Below are 24,205 nucleotides of genomic sequence, written 5' to 3' on the forward strand. Positions count from 1 at the left end.
CCACATTATCCAGAATTGCATAAGACTTGCAGCATTGGTATCACATGGTCTTCCTGAGTTGATTTTTTTAGTTTGCTATGAGAACCAGAAAATCTGGGAGGACATTCTTGCAAGATGGCATCGTTGTTCTTACCCGTGGTCCTCCTATCAAGCCGCCTGAAATTCTTCAACAAGACTGAACATCAGCTTCCTTTAAAAACACTGAGCTCAGGGAAGGGGAAACAGCTCAACTTGGTATTTATGTGCCATGATAAATAAAAGTGTCAGAGGAAACGAACATTTGAAAAGACTGGGTAAACATACCCTCAGAGGGTGGCTCACTTTTCCTAGATTGTTTAAATGCCCATGCTTTTTTACTTCCCGACACAAAACCAACTGAAAATAAAATCTATTCAATGGCACAATTCTATCGTGATGACAAGCAAACAAAAGAACACAGCCTCCGTCCAAGATGCAATTCGGTCAGCTCAGATTTGGTTACCAGCAGATACTGCTCCTTTTCACCAGCATTTGGTTTTCTTTCCCTGTGACCACGTTCTTACCACGGCATGTGCAGCACCGAGTGACCACACCTTCGACACGTCAGCCTGCTGAAAGGGTGATTTAGCCCTCTCTCGATCAGAGCACCCATCTTCCACGGGTCAGTCAATCCCGGCAGCAAACATTATTTACAGTTTTATCTGTGGAAGTCTGAGCAACAGATAAGGGAGACAGAGCAGCACCATAACGATAAGTCAAAGTACACAGTTGTCCAGATTTCATTCCATGAACGAAGCTCTTTTCATCACAGTTTGTCCTACTCTAATACCAAACTTGAGACCTGATGGATCTTGCGATATTCACTAAAGGTTATCCTTCAGAAACGTATATATTGTGTTAATCTCTGTTGTGCATGCTGCTTTCTCTTTCATAGACAAAATAGTTCTCAAACAGAAACAGGCAAACAAATAAAAGTCAACTTCCTACATATCTCCACTGTTATATTTCCACTGTACCCCCCAGTTTATACTCTTTGCCCAAGCTTCTGAAACAGTTAATGATGACAAGTCTCGAGAACACAGACACAAGTGCTCTAGGGAGACTGGATAAAGAGATGCACTTGGTTGTTTGTAATCCAATTAAAATCAAAGGCTACATAAACAAAAAATTCCACTCATTTGCTGGTTTGGTTCACAAACTGGATTTCTTCAAGAAATCCTGTCTGGCTTCCAGGAGACTGTTTATCTAGGCAGAAGCAGCCTGGATGTTTTGCTAGGTGGCAAAATTTTTTACGGTGGGCAAAGATATTCAAATCAGATATTCTGAGCAGAAGAATATGCATAAGGATGACGCCAGAGTACCCAGAAGCCTGCACGGAAGATCTAGCATTCAGACAAATGACTGGAGTTTGCAAGAGAAGAAAGCTTGCAAAACAAACACAAGGACTAACTGCATGCACAAATGTTTCAAACTCTGATATTGCTCCTGACCTCAAGCACCACTTATGTTTTTCGTCAGACACAAGCTCGAAAACACTTCTGGTATTGATATGCAAACATGCACACCAGGCATCTTGCTTTATTTCAGACTTCCTAGATCTGACACTGCTGTAGCAAAGAGCTTGTACTAGGATGCGGAAACCTCAGTAGCAATGTGAATTGCTTGGGATTTGCTCCTTTTGCATACTAATACTTCGTATTCTCTTACAGCTGACAGCTACTTCATTCACTTCCACTGATGTCTGAGCTCTGGACCAAGGCAGGAGTTGCGCACAGATCTCCCCCACGGGTTTCCTTACCTTTCCAAAAAGGAGCGGGCGAGGAGACCGAACTGGAAAGCTAGAGCTGGGCTTCTGCTCGCTCCCCTGCAGAAATGAGGACAGGAACAAAATCCAAGCTCTAGCTCCTGTGCAGGCCTGAGGCAGCAGGGTGCAGGCACCCGGTCGGGGTCCGCTCCCAGCCAGCACCTGAGCACAGCTGCCAGGATTGGCCCCCTGCCATCAGCTCCAGCCCTGAATGCACCAGCAAGCACTGGGGAAGCAAAGTCCTCTGCACTTCTGTTCCTTCTCCGTCCTGCTATCTTCTTCAGAAACGTCTGGAATGTCAGTTTTGTGCTAACGAACGCTGCTGGGCCGACAGTGGAACGCGGAGCGGTTAGCAGAGTGAGGAGCCACCCTGGTGCGCTGTGCGGCGCCGCAGGGATCCTGGAGAGCTGGGATCTAGGGCCCCTCTCCTCACTGCACAAACCTGGCCTCCTCCTCGCTTGGAAGGGAAGCCATTCCCCCACCAGGTATTGTTTCTGGGTCCCTCTGCCAAGTATGCCAGCCAGGATCCAGGATCGGGCCATGATTGTGCAGGTGGGGGGAGTGTGCCCACCCTGCTGCGCCGGCGTGTTCTGCTGGGCGCAGAGGAGAAGGATTTCTGAAGCATGGTGCAGTGCAGGGCGACGAACAGAGCAGCTGAGCCAGCGGTACCGGTAAGCTACAAAGTTCCGGGCGAGTGCTGGCGTGGGATGAAGTGACAAAAGAAATGGCACCACCGAGGAGTCCCGTGACAACAGCCAAAGGAACACACAGACAGGAAGGGAAGAAGGAGGAAAGGACAGCTGAGCAAAATTTAACCATGCAATTATTTTCTTTGGCTTATTTCCTTTCCACCCAGCCTTCCATACTCCCATTGGCAGGCTAATGTCACCATCATTCCCATAGCTGAGCAACACTTTTGAAATTCATGTGGGCCACCAACCGAAGAGCACAGCGGCACAGGTCAGCTGTTCTACAGGACACAAGTGCCTTATGCTCAGGCACTTAAACCAGGGTGTTGCTCTCCCCATTTCCCATCTCACCAGCTCCGTTACTGATAATGCAATGGTTTTTTAATTTTCCATTAGTCTATTCATCATGTTAATCAAGAGACAGAAAACATCCCGGTTATACTAACATATCCTACAGATGGCATCCAACCAGTCAGGTCTTATTACCAGGAAATATTTTCCTATGGCCTTTCACTGGAAACACACACATCTGAGGCCAGCCCACTTTGGCAGCAGTTATCAAACAAGGAAAAAGAGAGGAGTGTCTAAGACGCAATATATTTCACCACCCCCCTTTTGGAACCGAATCCAAGAATATTCTCTGGATGCAGCCCCATGGCAGGGGCACACAGCTGAACCAACACCCTGTACTGCACGCTCCAGGTAACACTGTAAACGCGCGGCAGCGCAACAGGCCATTTTCTCAAGCTACACCCCTTGATCCCTGCGTTCTCCGCTGCCCACGGCTGCCCCGAAGGCTGTCTCAATGGGTTCTACTCTTGGCTGAAATCTTAGGAAAATACCACTGGAGCGCACAGTATTGGTATTAATCTACCTGCCTCAAGCCTGAGCAGGTCAGGGTGATCAGCCCCTTGCCTCCCAAAAGTTGGGGTTCTCCCCCTTGCCTTCCAACACAACTGCATGAGAACTGTGCTGCTCAGCTGATGCTTCCCCTGAAGGCAGACTTCAGCACTGCCCTTGGAAAATTGTGAAGACTGGGAAATAACATTTGCGTGAGTTTCCTTTTCTTGGTTTGTCTGCAAATATTAGTTGTTTCCGCTATTTTGATTGCTGTGCTCATTACTGAAAGTTCAAGGCAGTCCAGCTATTCCCCTCCCCTGCATTTTAATAACATGCAGAAGTAAAAAGTGGGCTGCAGTAAGTTATGCTGTAATGTGTAACGTGATTATACCCATTGTAAAGAATACTGTCAATTCAGCACTGCCTGCAAGACACTGAGCGTAACTCAAAGATCTGGTTTCACTTCAAAGACCTAAAAGTGTTTGCCAAACACTGCGTTCTGCAGATGTCACGTACCCAGCATGTACACACACAAATCACACTTTTGAAAAGTTTATTTCTCTGTGTCATTGTTCAAGCATATGAAATAGATACTGTCTAATGCTCTTAGGCAGCTGTGACAGCACAGCACCAGCAACAAAGATTTCTAGAATCTAACTCTGCCTCTAATATCAACTTCCCTCTGCAGCTGAACAAACTGTTCTCTCCCCTCCTCTCCCTCAGTCTTTCCATCTGGAAAAGTGAAGAGATTTGCATTTGTACTGTGAATGCCTGTGCTGTGCATATAAATCGGTAAACATTTATAAAAATTATTTGAAGATGAAAAGTTACTTATTTTCGATTTCATGTATTTTTGTGGAACAAACCAAAAAGCACCAACCCCTGTACACCTAGCTTCATTAAGGATCTTACCCACAGTCCATGAAATTCAGCTTCTGTCAGGTACCTCATGCGTGACATTAAAGATGAAGGAGTTCTATCTCAACTCAAGATGAGCATCTACCAGCAATCACAACACAAAAAAATGTAGCAAATGGCAGCAGACTCGGCTCTCCTCCCCCTCCAGCCTGCTCACGTACCTCTGAACACCACGGCACTGAGTAAGGACTCTCAGCACCCAGACTAGCACTGACGCACCACACGCTAGCTTTGAGAAACCCCTGGACAGCATCACCCTGGGACATGCTCACACTGTTTGTGTTAGAAGACTAAGCTTTCTAAGGAAGTGGCTAACACATTCATTAAACTCCAGGTCACTGTCTTCACATGTGTAAGGCCTGTGATTTTTATTTTTTTTTCGCAGCCCCAGAAGAATGAGCAACCTGGATTAAACTGAATTTCAGCAGGATTTTTCACTTTGGTAAATGTTTGAGGCAGTAGCCTGCTATGCCATCTCTTGCAAAAGGCACAGACATATAGTTTCGTCTTGCTGAAAAGCAAGTGTTGTTTTTAAAAAGTGGATTTGGTTTTTTTTTCCCCTTTCATCTCTCTTCTCGTGCTTCAGGAGGTAATTTAATTTTCCAATAGGCACAGAACAGTGGCCTGACAACCTTCTACACTTTGACAAAGCTAAAGTTTCTGTTTCTGAAGGAGTCCCCTCAGACAAATGCAGCAGCTCCTGCCTGGGAGAAGTCTCAAAACAAGATCCAACTTGCCTGCCATTGTTTGTTTATTTTTTCCTTAATAAAAATTTTCTCCTGGAAAACATGAATTTCCTTTGAAAGTTCTTCAGTACTCTGAAGACCAAGCACTGGGAAGGCGGTAGTGTCAGAGCATTGGGAGATCACCATTACCAGTTACACAATTTACCTATTTAAACTCCCAGCTCCCTCCACATACACTGAAACTCCTGCTCGTCTTCGCTTAGGATGCAATTCTTACTATGACAGCATTGCCATTTACAGGTAAGAGTCTTAAAAAAAAAATAATTACAGCTGTCCATACAATACCCCCCAGTGAACCAGTGGTATATGCTAGAAAATACCCTTTGCATTGCTTCATTGCAACAGCCTCATTCACAGCATTGCCCCCAGCATGAGCCTCCTTTGTTCCCCAGCAGCTTGAGAGCGCAGAACACAAGCATTGCTGAACAGCCTCATACACCACCCAGTACTGCAGCAAACTAGCAAGGCCCTGCCTGCACATTAAAGCAAAACTAATATTATTTACACTTGAAAAAAAATAATATCTAAATTTGTTGACAGAGTAATGAAAAAATGCTCCAACTCCGTGCAGTTGCTGATGCACTGTTTGCCCTTCATGAACACTGTTTCAAACTGGCAACTGTGTATATGTAAATTAAGGGTTTTATTGCTTTACTGCTGTTCAGCATGGGGGCCATTCACTTTTTACTAGAGTTGCTTTGGCATAAAGAGCATGACTCGACTAGTAATGAGACATGCCTTGTCTCTCTACCCTCTATAAAAATAACGATTTCATCAAGAAGGACTTAAGTCCCCCAAGGTCCCCCCCTCAATTTGTGTACTGAATACACAACTTGTACATGCAACATGCACAACCCTTACCCATCCCTGTCACAGTAAAACCAAAAACATGCCTGTGAAAGCCTCCAGACCTTCAAACATATAATCATGTATATAGCTGCAAGCAGAAATGCTTCAAATCTAATCAAGTGATGCATTTATAAATTCAAGACCTATGTTTTTCCTGAAACTGCAAAACAGTACCTTTTATTCTCATTTAATTGAGGAAAAAAAAATGCTGTAAGTTATTTCAGAAAAAAAGAGTTAGGAAAAAATCTAGAGTATTGCTTTTAAATGGTACCATGTTTAAAATTAAAGGATAATTCAGGGAAAGAAAAAAATCATTTTATGTAATATTTATTAGTACTTTTCCTCAAGCACTTAAAAAAAGCGGGCAACAGAGTTGCTCCTTTGGTGCACGACGTCGCACGCTGACTTGCTCTGAGACGGACGGGATGTTATCCAGGAGCCCAGCACATCCCTGGGCCGCCGCCTCCCGGAGGATGGACCGGCCCGGTGAGGGGGAAATGCCCCGCACTCCCCCCAGCTCCACACCACACACGGCGAAGCGCCGGGAGGAATGGCAGTGTTTGGACTCAGGGCACGCCAAGCTGAATTTCTTGCCTGTGACCTTCCCAAAGTGACACAGGCGCTCACCCCCAAACACCCTTTAATCCACTGACGCTACGCTACCCACTCCTCTCGGTCTGCTGAAAGGAATTCTGTGTTTAGTTGTTCAGACAGATTCGCCCCCCCCCCCCCCCCAATCTGTTGGCCCGTGGACCTTCACAGCACACAACACTTAGGTCCAGATTTACTGTTTTCATACCACCCCTAGCTATTCCATAGCAGAGGAACTTCTCTGACATTTGTATTAATGATAAGTCCAGGTATTTTTCCTTCTGTTTATAAGGATTCCCACAAACCAGCAATCTGGCTGTGAATTTTAACTTGAACTAGGCTTAGGACTTCAAGGTATTTTTTGTAGACATTGGGCGGTCCCCTAGACCACCACCTCCAACTCAAACTACCGCGTAAAGACGCAAAGCGCCTGCGTGTAGACGGGCAGCACACAGCAGAGCTTTGGGTTTTACGTGGGAACCTCGCAGCGTCCCGCCCCGGGCGCTGGTGGCAGCTCAGATCCCCGCCTGGCTTGTCCTAACCACGCAGCGGCTTCACAGGACCCACAGCAGTTTAAAGTATCGGGTGCTTGGAAGACATAGCAACGATTAATCCCCCATTAACATAAAAAGATATTAATCTACTACCATTAATCTAACACCGTTTAAGCCCAATGACGCTGACAGAAACTAACAAATTTGTGTTAAAAATAATGTTAAGAATTATTTAGCATTCAGAAATACACAAGAAATGTATGGCACATACTAAGAGATAAAAAAGGAAACGAAGAAGCAGACCAAGCCCAAACTCTCAGCCGCCTCTCTGGCGCCGTGGCCAGCCATTGCATAACCAGCACCCACCTGCACGGCCAGCCCCGCAGCTCGGCTTTGGGATCTCTTCTAGGAACCCACCTACCTGTCCGTCCTACGAACCCCCACCTTCCTACCTGCGAGGCAGACGTGAGACTGTTTTTTGCAAAACCCAAAACGTACTCATGGCTTGCACGAACCCCCCTCCTCTAACAACGGCATCGATTGCGTGCGACTGAACCAAAGGATTCCGCTTCCTGAAACATTCCGCTCCCTCTGCTGTAGGGTTGTTTATATTTCTGATGATTTATTTAAAAGCAGATACACAAAGAAGAAATACATTGAGCCACAGAAATTCACCAGAAGGGATTCGGGGTGGGCACAGACTCAATTGACTAAATGCAAATAAGAAACCTGAACCTACAGCCTGGAATCAATGCTAGCAATCTACATAACACTGTACATCAGCTACAACCATTAACAAGCTTATTTTTCTGCTGAGAACTTGATATGCATTTATAAGAACGACACACGACATTCCGTTAATTCCAGCAAGTTAAATGGAGAGCTTTGCCTTGAAAAGGCTGGGTTTCTTTCATTTTAATGAAAGCAAAACCTTCGTACATGACTACTTCAGGCATAACAGAAAGCTATATAATTAGAAAATATCATCTGCTGTGCCCAGAAAGCCTTGTTTTGCCTCAGTCCCTGCCCAATACATGCATAAATGGAATTTATTAATATTTTCCTCCGCCGCTAGCCCGATACATTAAATCATCATCTCCGTAGCGAAGCTACTGCTGCAGCAACTTCCTGCACTGCATCATTCACCTACCTCTGACTTCATTGTTCCACGGGCCATGAATAAATAAAATCAAACATCCAGGTGGAGCTGTCACAGTTTCCCTTTGCGGTGGACGTGCAGCAATAACATAAAAAGAGCCGGCTGGTCCTGCAGGAGGATGAAGCTGGGTCAGTGCCGTGCTCCGGAGCCGGGGAGCGCAGGGCTGGGAGCTGACGGACAGACTGTACTGATCAGCACATTTACCTAACGGCGCTGTGATGGGCCGGACCTTGGAGCTTCTGCTCAGCAGCTTTCCCACCCGCACGCACCCTGAGCCATACCACAGCTCTCTGGCAATCCTGGCTAGCAAGCAATCTCACGGCAAGGTCAGTGCCCTTTTCAACCTCACAAGATGTAGCAGGCAGCTTAAGCAGCAGATGCTAGGCTGTATAAAAATGATGATGCTACGTGTGCTTTCCCGGAACGAAATCACTTTCTAAATTTGATACTAATTCTTAGGTAATACTCAACTCCTATGCTGCTCAGCCCCAAATGGGGTATACTACCGACTTACAACTCAAATTTTGGAACAATACCAGCGATGCATAAGCATCAAAATGCTGTAGTGTGACTTTTATGCCTAAGCAGAAAGTATTTTCTCATCCCAATTTTATTTGTGATTCCGCCAGTACCCCCCAGACTATCCTCTTAAGCATCACCAAACCAGACAGAACATAAACCAGCCTCTCCAAGCCTTCCTGAACCCAGCCCATTGCCTCTGTCAGGCTTTTGCGTGTTGCTGGGAGGGCTGAAGTGCAGCTCCTCCTGACTGCACCAACGCGGACGGGTGCTCAGCACCTCTCATTGAGGTATTTCTTGGTCAGGCTCCTCCAGCCTTCAAAGGAAAGAATTCTTGCACATCATCATTTCTGCAGTTGTACCTCTGAAATGCACAGTCTGTGTTCGTGGTTACTGGGGCATTTTCAACCCATATTGAAATAAAACCCAAAGGTCGGACTACGTCGCTGATATTTCGTTGTATAGGGCAACCCAAAGTACTTTAGGTTTTAAGGTTATAGTTTACCTGAAAAAGCAACACTGTTCACGCTCTTTCCATCTAACTGGTGAAACTTGAGCTAAGCTTTTCCTCAAGTTCATGTGCTCTTCAGAATAGCATCAGTACAGACGGATACTGCCAAGCCAGCCCCAGCAAATGCTTACGAGTTGCCATGGTTCCAACAGCAGCAAATCACAGACACATCATGAAAAAAAAGTAAACCAGGATCTGTTCAACCAGATGCCGGATCTTTTCCAGTGTTTTGCCAAAGGATTTGATACCCCTTGAAAAGGTAAATTTTGGAACAAAAATTTCTCAACCTTATTTCTAGAGTTTTGCATACAAATGTAGTGGTAGGTTAGGCGCTTCATATTAGTAGCATAATAAATAAAAATAATATATTAAATACAACATATAGCTTTTTTTGTTGGATATCTGTATAGCACGTGTTACGATACACAACTCCACAACACTACCGACTATTTAGCCCAAGAGATAACGGAGCGCCCCGGCCCCGTTTGAGACTGAAATGCTGTGAGTTCAGCTGGGCTGAACTTGGAACCCAAGGGGTTTACAATCCTTCTCCCAAATCAGAGAAAGAGTTGTACTGCTTCCCTTAGCATAGCCCTCTGATGACAGAATTGCTTTGGTTCGCTCAGCTCTACCAGTTTTCGGGGCCAGTATTACCAACAGTCACTTGCAAAGAGCCAACAGAGGAGGAGTGGAAACTCTTTCAAGAACGGGGAAGCACGGCAGAAATGAAGTGCAATTTGGGGCAGAGAAGGTTTTGCCCTTTTGACAAACGGTACCATACAGCAAATCCCCTGCTATCCGAAAACTCCTGCCTGTCACCTGTCAGGCTGTTGGTCTCGAGCTCCCCGTACCAAGCCACGCATGCCGTGCGTAGGCTGCTCCCCTTCTGCCCTGCTTTGCGTGCTCACGCTCCCCTTGGTGCCCCCTTGCCGACGGGACCGTCATGGTTTGCTGCCCACACGCTCCCTGCAGCGTTCCCACCTTTTGGGGACACACACACACCCCGGCAGGGACGTGTGAAGCGGCTGCATTTTGTGAGACAGAGACAGCGTGGTCAAGGGGCCCGAGTGCCGACGCGCGTTCCTGGGCAGACTCCTCAGGCAGCCGAGGGAGCTCACGGCCCAGCGGCGGCTCTGAGCAGCCAGTGTTACTCCAACACATAAACACGGCCACAGAAAAGCATCGGAAAGGTAATTCAACCAGGACGGGAAATACAGAGGAACTGACAGGGTAGACGAGCACGCCTGTGTGCTGGGCTCCCATCTCGCTCCCTTCACCATTCCCGTGTTCCTTCGGCATGAAGCCAAGGCCTCCAGCAGAACCAGAACCTCTTCACTGCCCTCCCTACGTCAAACCTTTCTGTCAGAAGGTGGCACGTCCAGAGAGACACTTCCCAGCACATTTCTATGTAGAAGTGATCTGCGACAGTTCCCCTGCATGTGATTCCTTCATCATCTTTGTCACGTCATTTGTCATCAAATACCAGACAGCTCTCTCTTCCAGGGTTCAAGGTCAAAACGGACACACACCAAAATCTTATGCAGAGCTTCCCAGCGCATGGAGGATCACACCAGGATCAGCAACCTCCTGCATCCAGGCCCTGCATTACTGCCTCTGGAATGGCTTTCCAGTACAGGAAAAAAGTTTTAAAAGTTCTATTTTTCCAGTAAAAAAAGAAACAGAAAGGGAAAAAAATTTTTTTAAAAAAGCCTAAATTCAATATCTGAATGTGCTGCCTCTCCAAAATCCACACCAGAAGTCCTTAAAAGCTTGCTTCAGCTTTCCCTGTGGAAAAATTGAAGATAATTTTCACTCCCTTCTGTCAAGCACTTCTGAGATTTTCAATGCAAAAGATGCTGAATAAGTGCAAAATATTATTGAAATACATATTGGTAAGAAAAAGTTTATATTGCTCTCACAACAATAAAACAAAAAAAAAAAGGATTAACAAGCTTGCATGCTTCAAGAGCAGCTGCAGCTGGGAAGAAATCTTCGAGCTGTCTAATTAGCTGGCTGGAGGCTGATGAGGAAGGCATCCACCCTCCCACTCCGTGAGACCCCACGAGCTGCAAGTCCGGTCAGTTTTACACGCCAGGAACAGCTCAGTTTCTTTGTGTTATTTTTACCGCATTGCTCAAGTGGCTCTGGGAGATGGAGGAGGTCATCGTTTCCAAAGAGCTGATTTGCTTTTCCTCACGTTTTCTACTTGAAACCTCCTAACAGTTCAGTGACCTCAGCCTGGTTTTAAGCAAATCGGTTGTGATGTCACTAACGAGGATTCTGACCTTCAGAGCTGGGAAGCATGGTCCTGTGGAGCTCGGCCACCTGGGATCGTGCATGAGAAAAGAGGAGGGAGCATGAGGATGCCAAAAGGGCTCAGTGCTCCCAGGAGATGGAGCGCTCACAGCAACACTGATAGAAGTTGTGTGAATGACACTGAAGTGGCCGGTTTGCTTTTACCCAGTACCGTGTGCCCCTCTGTCACGAGCTAAAAGTCTAGCACCTTCCCAGGTAAGCCTCCCTGAAAGTCCAAAAGGAAAAAGCTCAAGATCACATAATTCTGATCTTACTTTGATTTACCCCCATAAAGTCAGGGAAATACTCATTTGCAGCTATCAGAATAATCTTTGTCTTAAACCAGCCCCTTGGACAAGACGATGTGCCAGGAAGTTTTGCCCTGAATGGATGCAGATTGCCATTTGCAGCTAGAAGGGCATTAATCTTGAACGCAATTATGCTTTCTTTCTCCACTTGGACTTGTACAATTCATCTGTCTAGTTCACATTTTGCGTGCCTGCCACCTCCAGGATTCTGCAAGGTGCCAGACGGACAATTTTAATTCTGTTTAGGCACTGAACAGAATCCATATACAAGCCCTCTTGACACTGCCCCAGGCATGCGCATGCATATCCAAAACACACAGCGTGTGTTATTTTATATTCTAACATGTGCTAAGGAAAAAATTCCAAGTTCTTCCCCAATGAGAACACATCTTGTAAAAGCACTGCCTTGTCTACAAGCAGTCGTGCGATCATGCGAGCCAACGGCCCTGCTGTGCTATCAGTGAGCATCGCTGCAACCTACACAGAGGCAAAAGGAGACCAACAAATTCTAACACCCATTAAGCATCCTTGTTTCCTTGGGAAAACTTAGTCTTGAACATTGGGTCATAGCCAAACATCGCCTTGGTCCTCCAGTACAGCTGACTGCCTTCCCGAGCCAAAATACGGCAGCTTAGTCCATCCAATTTAGCACTGCACTGGTTGGGCTAAAAGTTACTAGGAACAGGATGGATTTCATCGATTGGAGGTAAAGCGCAAGGTTTCCCGGTTCTAGCACCTACCAAGAAAGTTGCTCTGTCTCATAGGTACAACTGCAACCGATCTTGGCACCTTCACCAATTCCCAAAATCTTTCCTGTGTATTACATAAGCATATTAATACAAGCAGATAAACTCTATGCAAATTTTACCTGCTGGGTGCAACAATTATAGCCTCTAATAGTTACAGGAGGGAAACTAATTCAAAAAGTAATTTGTTCTGATTATCATTTTTTTCACCATAATGTCATCATAATCTCACATGACTTAGTTTTTGAGATAAATTCAAACCAAATTTTTTTCTGTTCTGTATTACTGACTGCCAAAACAGAGCAGAAGGTAGCCTGTATATGCTGTCACATACAGTGTGATTTCAATTACTTTTAGCATAATGCCCGGTCAAGTGGCAAGAAATTACTACATAGAAGGTTTGAAATTAGAAGACAGAGCAGTTTTAGCTTTATTATTGGGAACGATTCAGCTCTAGCACTGGAGATATACGAGAACATCACGTAAGAGGATTTCATTGCTGCTTTCTGTGTACGCAGCAGTGAATCCTGCACAGTGACGCCTTCCCGGCTAGTCTGCAAAGAGGAGAACCGGTGGGAGATGAACCAAAACTCTATCAGTGCTGTGCTACATGTAAACTAATGTCTTCAAGAAATAAACAAATGTATACTGTCTTTATATATATCTATATATATATAATTTTTTTTCCTTCATACTGGCCATTTTAATTGCAGAAGAAATGGTAAACTACTAAAGACCAGACTTCAGCCCTGTGCTGTGGGGGCACAGCAGGCAGCTCCACGGGAGCTGCGAAGGCTGCCGTGCTGCCAAAGAGACCTTGGTACCCTGCTTTCCCCTCCCGAGGGTCTGAGGTTGTACTTCAGTAAAACCTGTTCTGCTGGCCAGGGCTCTGGTGGTGCTATTACACCTGAAACCGTACAAACCATTTCACACTTCGCAGACGGAGCTGCTGACCGTTACAACAGCTGGCTGAAGGAGGCAACGGCTTTTACCATTGCCTGTATATCAAAGGTGAGGAAAGTGAGGCAGGAAAAAAAGTCAGAGGCAAGAAATCTGGTTAAAAATTAAGAGCTGCTGCACACCCCTTTCCTTTGCTAAAAATGAAACACAAACAAGCAGTATGTGTCCGAATGCTGAACAGCCAGAACAGTCTGACAGCAGAAGAATCCTGATGCCAGCAGGAGTTTGTACTCTCATGCGTGTTAATGACGACGTTTTGGAAGACCCCTGTTACCTGCAGTGTACGGTAAGGTGATGCCGCACGCTTCTCGTGTATGAGAATGACTCTCACCCCCGGTGTCTGGAACGATATTCCCTTTCCAGGGAAAGGGATCGATTTGTCCGTTCATGGGTAAAGCCACTGGCTTCTTTCAGCCAGAGGCTGTCACAGGCACTTGTAACATTATCACTGCTGGCTTCGGAGAGACGCTGTTTGTCATCTCACTGTAGTTTATTTGATATACGTTCATTCCTTTAGTGATGCAGTCCCAACCACATTCTCCTTATTTCCCAATTGGAAGCTTGATTGCTGGCAGGGTATACATTTAGGGGAGGATAAGAGACAATGAAGGCAAGCCTGACTGCAGTCATTACATGCTATGAGCAGAGTAATCATCAGTAAAACCAACCTGCCTCAGACTAACAGAAAAACGGTCGTAATTGTAGGAAAAATATATAATTTGAAAGTTAAAGCAGATTTAGAGGTAGACACAACAGTATTTCAAGAAATGCATTAAACATACCTGACAACATTTTCCATGCAGTATAATTTAAATTGGGATCTAACAGTTAGGTGCTTGCATCTGACGCAATGCAAGCAGACCGTGATTCTAAACATTCAAGTCTTTTACAAGGATTCAACCTCTGTTATTTGGTTGATTTCTACTTAGTCCTTCCTTATCGAGTCTGATCATCCTCAGTAAATTGTTTTCCTTCCTCACTTACCTGTGTTCCAGTACCTGCCTGAAGAAGGGTAGTTCCATGAATTCTCTCTTCCCACCTCTGGAAGCATCATGTGTTTTACGGTCCCTGACCCGATGTTTAGCTTCTGCAGCTCTGAGCTCCCCACCTTTCACCTTACTGTGCTACAGAGCTCATCTACACCTAAAACCCCAGGGCATTTTTCACTGGTGCCTTTTCCATTCTTGCTACTCCTGCCCTCTCACAGGGTGCTCCCCTGCCACGTTTCGTTCCCTCCCGGCTTCTTGTCCCTTCTCCCCAGGGCTTTGGGAAGAGTCTCATCAACCCTTCTTATAGGTACCGCCCCTGAAGTGCTCCCCAAGAATTCAAGTTCCTGCTGCTGTACTGAACTGACTTCCTTTGATTTCTCCTTTCACTCAAGCTAAACACCTTGCTAACAACATTTGGGACAGACTGATTATTGTTATATTTACTAAGTGAAAGAAGGGCTCTACTTCAGCTGCATTACACGGAGTCTCTCACACAAGCCGTTAGGTAACCCCCTTGTGTCTTGCTTACAAACCCACACCACTTCAATATGATTATTCACTCAAGAAAACAAGGTGAATTTGATCTTTTCCCCCAGTTTCCAGTTATTTATTTTTTTCCTTCTTCTACACCTATGGCAACAAAAGAGCAAAACCCAGATGTAATTTTCAAGGCTCGTTAAGGTTTTCCAGCACAGACTGTCCATTTATACCTCCTCAGAACTGGTCCAAAATCCAAGTTACAGAAAATCATCTGTAGAAACTGCAATCCCATGAATATACAGTCATGACTGATATAAAACTGTAAAAATCAACTGTGACTAAATGAGACAAGCATATTAAAAAGAATGAGGCTCATAATAAAATTCATTATCCAAGGCCCAATTTGCAAAAAGCAGCTCATCTCTTTCACACAGGGAATATCACTCTGACTTGAAAAAAGTTTTTCAATCTCAGTCATTCAGATTTGCTCTTTTTGTTGTTGAGATTTTCAGTCTTTCTTTTTTAAAACCGATTTGTTTAGAAAAAGGAGGTTTAGATGAAGAATAGCCCAAAAAAGAAACATGCAAGGAAAATATTGCCCTACAATAAAAAGAAGTAAAGTTCAATAGGGATGTTTATATTTTCTTACAAACGGCATTACCTCTGTAAATAACCGGAGCACTCGCTTATTTTGGGCTTGATCGACTCTGAAGGCTGCCGAAGTTCAATAGACTGCAACAAAATCAGTTATACTTCACTATGATTTCAAAGATAATAGTCTAGCCACTGAGGCTGAATTAAACGTTGTGTGGTAACACCTTTATCTTGGGTGGTTTTTTACTCTGTGCATACTAAAAGCAGGATATTTTTGTCTACTACAGGGTAGTTTTAAAGTAACATTATTTTTATCCCACCAAGTGAATGATGAAAGCAGTCCTTATACCTACTCAAGGTCAAACCTTTGTAGACAGTTTTTGCTTTGCTGGACAATTATTTGGATTGCTTGATTTGATCAAAGTCTTGTGCAGCTCAAGGAAGCCACGTTACCTAACCAATGAATATTTTGAAGAAAAAAAGTTTCAAATATTTTTTTTCCTGTTTTCCCAGGTAAGGCACATGAGATGCAGTAAGGTTAACATTTTGACATGTCTTGTGCTGGCATGTTTGAACCCTGCACCATGAGGTGGATGAGGCAGCTGCTCTGGCTGAAGAAATACCCTCCTTTTCCTCCGTCACTACCTTTTTGCTCTTTGGTTTGCTTTTGGGATTTTTTTGGTGGTTTTTTTTTTGTTGGTTGGTTGGTCGGTCGGTTGTGGGGTTGTTTTTTGGGGGGTGGGGGTTGTTGGCAGCCAGATGGGTTCCCCTTCTGGTTCATGGCCCTGCCGCTCCCAGGAGTGCTACAGCTGGTGAGGGGCAGCGCAGGAGCAGGGACCGCTCACTCCAGGAGGCAGAGCCCGTTTAAGTGTGCGTCACACCATGACATCGCCTGCCAAAGAGCAATTACGAGCCAGCCGCAAAGCTAGAAATAGAACTCATGTCTCTTGACTTTCAATCCTTGGTATAATAATTAATTTTTATTCACTTTAAATAACCCCTTTTCTCCTCCTGCTAAGCAAAGAAATGATGGTCTCTTGCCGTCTTTACAAAAAGGGAAAGCTAGGGAAATAAGAGCTAAAGAAAACCATAAAAAAAGTATCAATATTTGAGAAGTATTTACAATTCTACTTCCTACCTCCCAAAATTGCACACAGACTGCTCACTGAGCTGTAGTCCCCCTCCTTTCAGGAACAGACCTTCACATGCCTAATAACATGTACAAGTTATGATATATAAGTTATTTTTAGAAACCTAAGACTTTCAGTGCATTATAATTAAAAAAAATCACACGCACACACAGAAGAGTATTTCCCTCAATACCAAAATTGCCTGAAGGACGGATGAACCAGGCAAAGTGCTCCTTACTTCAGCAGAACCCTTTCTGTTTTCTGGCTGATGGGTTTTTAACTGTAGCCTCCTCTTCCCCTCCTTCCCAAAAAGTTAAGACAACAACCTGATCGATTTTTCAATAACTACATTATATACAACATATGATAATACATTAAAGGACTTGATCTATGAAATTAGAGATCAGACAGCAAATGAAATCACATGGGTCTGACAAAAGTATCTATGTTTACACATGTAGACGTGACAGTGACATATAAAAAAATCCATTTCCTTCTGAAATCAGCTCATTGTACCTTGTAGAGAGCAGTAATTGTAAATTGAAAAACAGACTATATGGTTGGGTTGTTAGACAAATTAAGCAGTGACTTGGCATCTAGGCTACAGATCATTTGTCTGTTAGCCTTTCTGTTTTAATCTATCTGAAGTGTAAGAAAGCAAAATAGCATGTTACGCATCTACAAATGCATCACAGCTCTATGAATTCTTAAGAGAAACTACAGCAGCCACAAGTTGCACCTGAATGCATTTCCAAGTATAATGAAATTACTTTTATATACATGAAAGTTAAGCACGGGCTCTACAAATTGAAAAGGTGCTTCATGTTCTTATTAGACTATCCAAAATGGCATTTGCTGCCATTCCCGTTATTTCCCAGCACACCCAGTAAGCCAGCCTGCTGTTTCCTTTAGCTCCCTCGGAGAAAGACAGCCTCACGGTCCGCGCCAGGCACTCGTTATCTCTATGTACTCGATCCAACTGGGTAGAAATGGCTCATTTCACAGGTATGCCTGGTTTGTCATTCACACAGAACTGACCTTTGCCTTTTTGGTATTGGAAGTCACCAAAAAACAGTGGTAGAAAGATTCTGTCTACTTTACAGAAAAGTTGAGCAGCAGCCTCTGTTTTCTGACCACAGTTTCCCTTCCCCTTGCTGGCTAACGCGAGTGTTGGCACCTCTCTTGAGCGTTCCTCTCCATGAGAGAACCTCACAGCGGTCGAGCACACTGTAGAAACTCTTCCAAGAGCAGGCTGCAGCAACACAGATGTCATCTATCTTCTGTGCTAATGCTACGCGCCGTCTCCTTAGATAAAAGGAGATGTTCTGGAGCAAAAGATCAAATTTATTGCCAAAGTTCTTCAAGCCTTCACTTCTTTAAATGTATTTAAAGTGAAGAAACAGAAAGTTTGCATTTCTAAATAAGTGCATATGTACACGTACATCTATATAGTTCCCACAGTTTTTATTATGTGTTTATTGCACTTCCCTGGCAGATTTCCCACAGCACTAAAAATTGGAGAGAAACAGATACAGCAGGGTAATATTACTATGGGGATTTTAAGGTGTATTATTCGGTACCTTTACTGGAAGCAGCAAACTAGTAGTTGTAAAAATCACATCCTGTGGGGAAAGGTTTGTTTCTTTTTTCAGTATAACTGTCAATCCAAGTTGCAGGGATATAAGGAAAAGCCTGCATGTTAAGCATCAAAAAACCCTAAAGATATTCACGTCAGACTGCCAAAAGGCAGGATCCTCAGCGATATGCTTTTAAAACAAAGGTGAGACCTCAGCTAGAATAACTGCACTGGTATTCCAAATTTAAGAAAAAGTAAATCAAACTTTGCCCTGGGTGCAAAGGTGGCCCCTTTAGATGACAGAAAGCTGCTCTGGCGACTGTGGATTGCAAAAGATGGGCTCACCAAGCCCCGAAAAGGGGTAAGAATTGCTTTTTCAATGCATACTGGTGGGGTGAATGTATGGGCTAGAAATGAAAAATTTGTATCGGCCCAAGAAGAAATGTGCACAAGTTGAAACCGAATTAAGATAGAAATAAAAAGATTTCTAGCTCTGTGAGCAGCAAAACTGTGGAAAATGACTGGATTATAAGAAGAAAACATACAACATGCTTGCCTGAAGTAGAAGGGATTAGTGCTGATAGCCCAGAAACTCTCATTTCAGTTCTATCTCCCTGTAATTGCTGCTGGTTTTGATGTTTACTAACCAACCCAGCAATATCTTTTGTTATAGTTTACTTCTTAAAAGCATCAGGAATAGGTTTGGCCTCAACAAGCATTATTCGTTCAGCCTCCTCCTACCCATGGCTGGAAGGGCTGGACACCAGACTTGGGGTCTATCAATCCTGCCAGCTCTTCACGCGTTCAGCCTGCGCCCACGTACACAGGTCCCAGCTCCAGCGCCCCACACACACCCCCTGCCCCACAAACGCTCTGCCATAGCATCACGCTTTGCCTACGTAAGGGACTTCACAGGGCGTCCCTGTGCCCCAGGAAATACCCAGCACGGCCTTCGGCAGAGGACAGAGATGGAGCTGTTTCAAAAAAAATACTTAATGCAGCTTGAAAAGAGAAGTAGACACTGATGACTTTCAAGCTGTTGCACTCTTTCCAAAGGAGTAAACACTCTTTGGAAATAAATACCAGTATGACAAATGGGACGGAAAGAACATCTTTTCCATTTCCCTTCTGATGAGTGTGATTTATAATCCATCAAGCCAGCATATATATAGCTCTTCCCAGTTGTTATACTGATTAAAAAGATCAATCCTTTAGATTGATCTGTTAGGAAAAATGTTTTATTGTTTTACCAGTCTTTTTTTCCTAAAATTGCTTTTAAGAAACTCGATGCTATACATAAATTCAGTTTGCACATGCTCAGAGCTTCGCTGAATCAAGTGTAAAGGAGCTGGATCATGACAAATGCTTGAGATACACTGCAAACAGGAATTTATTCTTTGTTCTGGAATCAGGTCAGCTTTAAACACCCCTCCTACTGACATGCCAAAGAGTCAGTTGAAGGACAGAAGTACAGGAAGAACGATGCTAATTCACAGTTCCTAAAAATACATGCGTTTTTAGAAGGGTATTTATGTTAACAAGATAAAGGTGAGATTGGCCTGGTGTCACGTCATCATGTCAGCTTGCTGCACTTTGCCATAGACACATATTCAAAATCCACCAGGGATCACTTCAAACAGCCATCCTTGAGCCTCACGTAGCCTTCAAAGGACAGAAGTCAAAGCTATTCTAAAAACCCAGGGTTGAAATGAACATTCAGGCAGCTTTTCTATTTTTGTTTCCAAATGGTGATCTTTATGTGGCCTATGGAAATAGCTCCATTCCCAATTAACGCTACACAACCTGTACCTTCATGTTCTTACAGCAGGTATCAAGCGCGTCAGTAGAGAACAGAATGACAGCATCACTGCAAGACATATAGAGAAAAGTGATACGGCCACACAGAAAAAATACTATTGAAAATGCTTCTGTGATGAGTTTGCAGCCTTTCCCTACCTTTAGCAAACAAATAGCATTAAACTTCCCTTCACGCTCTTCAAAAAGCTTTTCCACTGGTGTATGAAGTGGCAAAACCAGCAAGTCGCCAGTGTTTTCACAATAAGAAACCTATTCTGTCATATATATTGAGAAAGGCAGTAAGCTCTGACTTCTTTGTGATGTTAGGAGAAAAGTGAATTTACGACAGAGGACACATCACACATGGGTGCATGTTTTTAATGTCTGGCTCCATGTCCACTGATAACAGTGCTTAGCACTTCAGTGTTCGCACCTTTATGGAGATATCAAAGTTCTCAGGACTTCCGAGGTGGGTTGGTTTTTTTTCTTTTTATAAGGACATACTGATGTAAACAATGAAAGTTAGCAACGCTTAAGCTTGGTGTTGAAGAAAAACAATTTGGTATAGGGTGTTCAGAATTAATTATAAGGTATAAGAAAGATATTACCTCCCGTTTTGGTAATGGAGACCTACTGCACCTGAAAGGTCAGAGAAGGAGGGAGAAAGCCCTTTGTGGAGCATGGCAATGAAGGGAGGCTCCAAACCAGCGCTCTGCCCACAGACCCTTCCTACGTTATCAGAACATGGAATTAGTTTTGCCTTCTGCAAAGCAGGTACAAACTGCACAAATCACACCAAGATACCACCAAAATCTCAGCGGAGACAGTGAGTCACCAGAAACAGAGATCCATAGTGCAACTGGCAGTTTGCATCTCAGGCACCTAAGGGGCACACTTTAAAAAAGCAGGTTTTAAAAATTAACAAAGAGGAACAGAGGGACCTTGCAGATGTTGCCTGCTTGCACCAAGTCCTTTCTGCGTGTGCATATAAGGCGACTGTCAAATCTAGCACTTGATGGAGCGTAACAGTAATTTACACAAATTATCTAGAACGCAAAGAGATCAAATCCTTGCAGGGTCTGTCCAGCACACCATCCTTCCAAAGCACAAGTGTGATGTGCAGGTCTCTGCTCAGGTGGGCCTAAGCAACGCAGTCCTGTTTGAATCCAAAAACTCCCACTGCACATGGGCTCACGGCCCTGGTACACCATCAGGCTCTTCACCAAGAGTCAAGTTAGAATTCCTAAGGCATTTGCACAGCTTTATTACATCTAGAAATGCTTTATTTATTCTAATTAGACAGATTTATTTTAGCTTGGCAGCTAGTAAAACCTGGTCTTAAGGAGTAATAAGGAATATTTCCATTTGTCACTAGAGGAAATTATTAGAAAAAGGAAAAATTGTCCTCAAATCTTCAACCAGAACTTACTGTGCAGTTTAAAATTTCAGTTCTAAGAGTACCTCCAGGTCACAAAGTCATTTGCTTCAAGTAGCAACTGATGACACGGCGCTCTAAAACCATGTGTACAATATGTCATATCTGTAATTGCCTCTAAAAAATTTCACCATATGTGCAGTGAGTTATTAATGAAACTGTCTACACAGAACAGAAAACAGGAATCTCGTCAGCAATTTGTCCTTCTATCTGAAAACATAGCCCAGACCTGGCAGCTTCCAAAGTTAGAAGCTACCACAATCATTTCAGCCTTCCTAAATGCTGAAAACATTCAGAGCAGACCAGCTCTCCTTGTCCCTGCCGAAGCTTGGCTTGCCTCTTACCAGTTTGCTGATGGCTCAGCACGACTCCCCAGACCTTCACAGAACCATTTTTTCAGGACAGAGGAGTCCCCGTTCTTCTAAGCATGGGCTTCAACCCCAGTTTACAGACACCCAAGCTTTACATTCGGATGTATTAAATATGCATGTCGTCTGTTTGTGCTCTGCTGACCAAGCTACCCTACAGCTGTCCTCTTTCACCCTGTACATGTGTCATCCATGGATACTACAATTATTTTTTTACCACAATATTAAAAATTATCTTTATGTGATATCTTTATGACTCCACTTAAACTCACCTGCTCTGCAGTAATCCTAATTCACAGCTACATTTTGAGAACTGTCAGAACTACACCTGCTGAGCAGGGCTGTTGACTCTAGTTGCTTAGACCAGCGCTCTCCAAAGTGGGGTGGGTGTGCACACCCTGGGGGTTCGGAACCTGACCAATGGTGGTGCAGGAAGATGATCTTAGAACTTCAGTAGTATACGTATATAATTTACAAATATATATATATATACACACACACACACACATTGGGAGTCAGTGGTCAAACATTTTTTACCGATGGGGTACTCAATCCAAGGGTTTGGAGAACACTGGCTCTGACAACTCCCACGTCGTACAAATCCACCATAAGCAATGCCACCCTGCATACACAATGTCGGTTACAAACAGAAGCCTGCTTCAATTTATGTCAACAAATGCCATATCAATTAAAGACCAAGGATAACACAGTGAGCTGCATACTGGTGGTTCTACAATTCTGTCAAAAGTCAGTAGCAGGCTCACAGACATCACCAGTTGTCTAGACCATTCCTTTCTTCTCAAACATGAATATTACATTAACTTGCAATGTTATGGCTTCTGTTTTCCCCATCCCCATTAAATATTACATGTTGGGGAGAATTTGCTGGCCAACCCTTCCAAAAGCATTTGAATATAATTTATCCAGATGTGCTGTTTTGACAGGTGTTCTTTACCTTCTGAAAACAACAGAGTAGAAAACATTACTTCATAAGATGTGAAAACATTTCTTAATTTGGTTTCCAAACCACAATAAATAAGCTGAATCCGCTTCCTCTGCCCTTATTGACACATCTACCAGCTGCAATTAATGCTGTTAGAATTCTTTTTGTCTTAATATTTAATACGTTGCCCATAAGTGTGGTGGCATAAATTTGTACTCCTTTGCTTTGCTTATCATTCAGAACAGGTTTTTAATTGTATAATATATTCATCAGTCACCATCCTCTTCTCCATTTGTACGCACTTAAATTTTTATAGGTACTTGCATCACCCTGAACTACTTCGATAAGAAAAAGGTCCTGTGAACACCACAGAATTTTACTTAACCAGGACATAGCAACTGCTGTCCAGAAATTAATCATTCCCATTCACAGCCCCTGGCTTATATTCCTAAACAAAGTAATACAGTTCATAAACCAGATGACTGGAACTCCGAACATCCTCACACATTACTGTTCAGACGAATCAAGGCTACAGGACTGATTTCTAGACACCGCCGCAGCTTTGGTTCATTCTGTCAGAAGGAAGGCAATGCTGCTCCTTACCCCTGACAGATCAGGGCGCGTTTAGCTCAAGTGAAACAAGAATCAAGCACCTACTTTTACATTTCCCATTTACAAAAGAGAAACAGCACAGTCTGTTAGTGCTGACGTTCAGTTGCACACACTCATCACAACCTCCCCGCGTGCTGCAGGCAGCCTGGGGCAATGGCACCACCTTCCGTCGCGGGTGCGGGAGCTGAGCCCCAAGGAATTCCTCTTCCCAGCATCAGCCCTTCTGCAAGTGGCAGGTATTTTACTGCATTTATTTCCACCGGAATACAGATTGGCTTTCTCACTAGCAACCTAGGCACACAGGCACTGTTCACAAACCAACAGCTATTTTACTGTTCAAGTTACCATCAAAGCTTTTGCACATTCGTTAAAGGGACGTTTGTCTGGCACGTGACTCCCTGAATGCATGATACAGCAGTACGATTTTAATTTTGCAAACTTTACATATATACACGCATTAAAACAGAACCTACATCAAGAAGAAAAGCTACTTTGTAAGATTAAACCTTCCAGTTCTCAAGGGCTCCTGAGTGGGAGTGAGCATGGAGCAGAGGATTTTATATCAAGCTTGCAGAACACTGAAACGATAGCTTAAAAGCACGAGTAATTCCCATAGCCAGGGATACTTCGGACACTGTACTGTCCATATTAGTGCCGACTGTCTCTTTAAATTCTCTGTTGAGCTGTGGCATTTCACACTTTATACTTCTGCTACACAAAGAACTTTCTCTTTAGATCCTACAGCATCTTTAATTTTACAGCTGATCCACTCATTGCATTTTTAACTAGAGACAGGCTGATCTGAAATTCAGCCTCCCACAAACCTATCAAAGTTCACATGTGAGTGTCAGTTTTGACCCTTGAGCTAATCTA

The 24,205-nt window shown here is 43.9% G+C and overlaps 1 protein-coding gene across 10 annotated transcripts in view; it reads right to left on the minus strand.

The window, feature by feature from the left end:
* IQSEC1 (IQ motif and Sec7 domain ArfGEF 1) overlaps positions 1 to 24,205 on the minus strand; it is a 348,634-nt gene that overhangs the window by 94,614 nt on the left and 229,815 nt on the right. The window contains exon 1 of one of the 10 annotated variants that reach the window (XM_055710362.1): positions 8,061 to 8,163. The exons of the other annotated variants lie outside the window; for them this stretch is intronic. The gene's annotated coding sequence lies outside the window, so the exon portion shown is untranslated. Of the gene's footprint in view, positions 1 to 8,060; positions 8,164 to 24,205 lie in introns of those variants that run through there. 10 annotated transcript variants of the gene reach the window in all.

Source organism: Falco cherrug, chromosome 4 (genome assembly GCF_023634085.1).
Source record: "Falco cherrug isolate bFalChe1 chromosome 4, bFalChe1.pri, whole genome shotgun sequence".
Classification (NCBI taxonomy): Eukaryota; Metazoa; Chordata; class Aves; order Falconiformes; family Falconidae; genus Falco; species Falco cherrug.